Here is a 3,787-nt window from a genome sequence, read left to right on the forward strand (position 1 = left end):
CAAGGATTTCCCTTCTTTTCCTGCTTTTTCCTTTCATCTCTTCCTCCTGGATTAAGTCCTGAACTCCATCAGCCCTTGTGTGGAACTTGATTGGAAGTGCATCTTGCGGAGGTGCTGGACGCTCTCAGGCATTCTGGTCACAAAGACTCCCAGGAGGGCAACCATCAGCTGGTAGCTTGTCTTTGGTCAGTCTGACTGCTCTCCGGCCCCTCTGTGGGTGTGATTCGGCGGCCTAGAGCCAGAGAGATGGTCAGGGAAGGCCAATCCTTGTTGGCTGTCAGGATGGCCGAGTGGTCTAAGGCGCCAGACTCAAGCGTGAGTTTCTTCTGTGTTCGGGAGTCTTCTGGTCTCCATATGGAGGCGTGGGTTCGAATCCCACTCTTGACAGGTATCTATTTTTACCGCGGGGCGTCCCCGGATGTGCGTCAGGGGCTTGCCCTGCTCAATAGAGTCTCCTCCCTATCTCCCCTTCCGAAACCTTTAGGCCGCCTCAGCCCGAGGGGGTGAAGGAGGGGACAACGAAGGGCGGGGCCGAGCGGAGTGGTAGGAGGGGCCAAGGACGAGGGAGGCCGAGTGTCAAAAAGGAGAACACCTGTCAGGACTGGGATTCGAACCCACTCCTCCATACGGAGGCCAGAAGACTCCCGAACACAAAGGAAGCTCACGCTAGAGTCTGGCGCCTTAGACCATTCAGCCATCCTGACAACCAAAAACGCTACCCCTTCCGTGCTCTTCTTCTGTCTAGGCCGCCGGAGCACGCCTCGCTGGCGCGCATTATGCCCACCCTGGCTCCCCGACACCCTTTCCCCCCACCTCCAGCTTCGCCACCTCCCTCTGACGCGGGTTTGTCCTCGCTCTGGGCCCACTGGGAACATGGCTGTCCCTAGACAGAACAGAAGAAGTTCCAGGAGGCCGGTGTTGTGTCTGCTTAGCCCCGCTACCTTCCAGCTCAGGGCCTGGCATACAGTCGGCTCTAGATGATTGCTGGGGGAATGGGGATGAGGGATCACCGCCTTGCCAAGGAGAGACAACTATAGAAATAAAGGGAGAAGCGTTGAGAAAAAGACAGTGAGCCCCAGGGTCCCAGGGAAGAGGCGGACGCGTGTGGGATCCACAGCATCTCCGACTCAGCCTCGACTTTGGTCCTCCCTGCCTCCCGGCCTCCCGGCGGTCGAGGCCCCGAACAAATCATCCCCAGAGAAAGAAGAATCCCCGAGGCAAGGAGCGGGCAGGGGACACGCGCGGTCCCCAGCACGCCCTCTTTGTCCTGCCAGGTCGAGGCGGGGGAGGGGGGTGGGGACGGGTGGGAGGCCGTGCAGTGGCCCACGAGACTGCATAGCTGAGTCTGTTGGGGGCGAGGCGAGGGCTCAGGGAGGGAGTGCGATCGGGCCCAGCAGGCTCTGGGCAGGATCCTGGACGGGACGGGGAGCCTCGGGATCGGAATCCGGGGCCTAGGGAGGGTGTGAGCCTTCACAAAGAGCCTTGGCCCAGGCGCGGGGCCCTGATCGTGGTGCTGACACACCTTTCTGCGGGAGCTGGTCTCGGGTCTCGGACAGGCAGAGCCACTGGGCCCAAAGGCGCAGACTGTTCAGCCAGGAGGACCCTCCTGGCGGCAGTGAGCAGTGCGTGGAGCCAGTGGTACAATGGAGAACGCGTCTGACTACGGATCAGAAGATTCTAGGTTCGACTCCTGGCTGGCTCGGCTGGTAGTGTCATCACTTTTTCTGTTCTTATTTTTTTCCCCTCCGCCCTTCCTTCGTTCGTTCGTTCGTTTTTCTGAGGGAGGAAACATTTCCTGAAACACGAAGCATTTGTTGAGCTCTTGCTACCTGCCAGACTGTGCTAAGCTTGGCGGGACTCAGAGGAGTCAGTGGCATACGTAAGTGGCCCCGGGTGTCCTGAAGGTTCCCTTACACCCCTCCGAGTCTTAATCTCCGAACTTCGCCGCCGCCCTCGGCGGTTCTTTCTGTGCCCCGGAGCTTGAAGTCGTGGGAAGGTACGGCACGAGATCTGGCGGACCATCCCATCTGCCCAGTAGGACTGGGTCAGTTTCGGGAGTTTCCTCAGCCTTTCCCAGCAGGAGGAGGGGTTGTCTGATCTCACTGAGGACACCGCTTCATGCCTGAGCTACTAAAAAAAAAAATCAAAATAGCCGCTAATGAGCATTGATGAAGCGTCTACTGCGTGGCAGGCGCTGTGCTAAGCACTGGGGCTACAAAGAAAGAGAAAAGACCGGCCCTCGAGGCGCTCCCAGCCTAGGGACAGAGAAAACAGGCAAAGCCTTATGTACAAATCAGCTTTCGACCAGAGAGAGTGGAAATAATCAGCCCGGGGAAAACGTGTGTATATATGCAGGGTCTTTAGAGGTGTGTCTCCATCGGATCCTCCCCCAGATCCTGAGAGGTGCGTGCTATTTACCCATTTACAATGGAGGAATCTTAGGCAGGAGTCAGCACTTTTGGTCCCAGGGATCTGTCTGGAGGGTATTTCACCAAAACAGGGCACAAAGAAGCAGGCTTCGGCAAGCAGGCAGGGCATGCAGCTGCCTCTAGAGGAGTCTGGCCACATGCAGGGCTCGGGAAGATTGGGCCCAGGTCAGGGGTGATAGGGATAAGACTAGGCGTGTGCTGGGGCCAGATGGAACTGGTTTGCAAGAGCCGATTGTTATATGTTCAATTTGAGCACTGACAGGTAAAACATAGGCAAATACCACAAATGAGAGCTTGGTTTACTGTTCAGTTGATTGTCTAGATTTAAGAAAGTGATGGAAGGGAATACATATTTTATCTGTCTATCCACCCATGCATCCATCTCTCCTTCCTCCCATCATCTATGTCTCTATCCATTCATCCATCTATTTATTCATCCATCCATTTATCCTCCTTCCATCATCTGTCACTATTTATCCACCCATCCATCTATCTATACTTCATTCCTTCCATCCATTATGTATCTATGTATTCATTCATCCACCCATCTAATTATCCATTCATCGATTCATCCATCCATCCTTCCCTCTGTCCTTCTTTCCTTTCTTCCTTCTTTCCTTTCTTCCTTCCATCCATTCATCTATGTATCTACTTTACCCATTATGTGCCAGGCATTCTGCTAAGTGATTTACAGATAATCTCCTTTGATCCTCACACAACCCTATGAGGTAGGTACTACTATTATCTCCATTTTACAGGGTTTTCGTTTATCATAAAAATGTTTTTTTAATTTTCCAGTTACATATAAAAATGATTTTCAATATTTGTTTTCATAAGATGTTTAGTTCCAGATGTTTTTCTCCCTCACTCCCTTCCTCCCCCCTCCCCAAGACGGAAAGCAATCTGATAGAGGTTATATATGTACAATTACATTAAACACATTTCTGCATTAGTCATGTTGTGAAAGAAGAATCAGAACACAAGGGGAAAACCTCAATAAAGACAAAAACAACAACCAAGAAGTAGAAACAATATGGTTCAATCTACATTCAGAATCCACCATTCATTTTTCTGGATGTGGAGAACATTATCGAGAGTCCTTTGGAACTGTCTTAGGGGCAGCTAGGCAGTGCAGTAGATAGAGCACCAGTCCTGGAGTCAGGAGGATCTGAGTTCAAATCCAGCCTCAGACACTTAACTCTTACTAGCTGTGTGACCCTGGGCAAGTCACATAGCCCCAAATGCCTCATAAAAAAAAAAAGAAAAAAAGGAATTTTCTTGGATCATTGCACTGCTGAGAAGAGCCAAGTCTATCACAGTTGATCATCACACAATGCTGCTGTTACTGCATACAATCT

At 52.2% G+C, this 3,787-nt stretch overlaps 1 non-coding gene across 1 annotated transcript; it reads left to right on the forward strand.

Moving 5' to 3' along the window:
* The first annotated feature begins 276 nt into the window (after positions 1-276).
* Positions 277-387, forward strand: TRNAL-CAA. Its single transcript has 2 exons — positions 277-314; positions 342-387. It is a non-coding gene; the product is annotated as a tRNA-Leu (tRNA).
* Positions 388-3,787: the final 3,400 nt, after the last annotated feature.

Source organism: Dromiciops gliroides, chromosome 5, assembly GCF_019393635.1.
Source record: "Dromiciops gliroides isolate mDroGli1 chromosome 5, mDroGli1.pri, whole genome shotgun sequence".
NCBI lineage: Eukaryota > Metazoa > Chordata > Mammalia > Microbiotheria > Microbiotheriidae > Dromiciops > Dromiciops gliroides.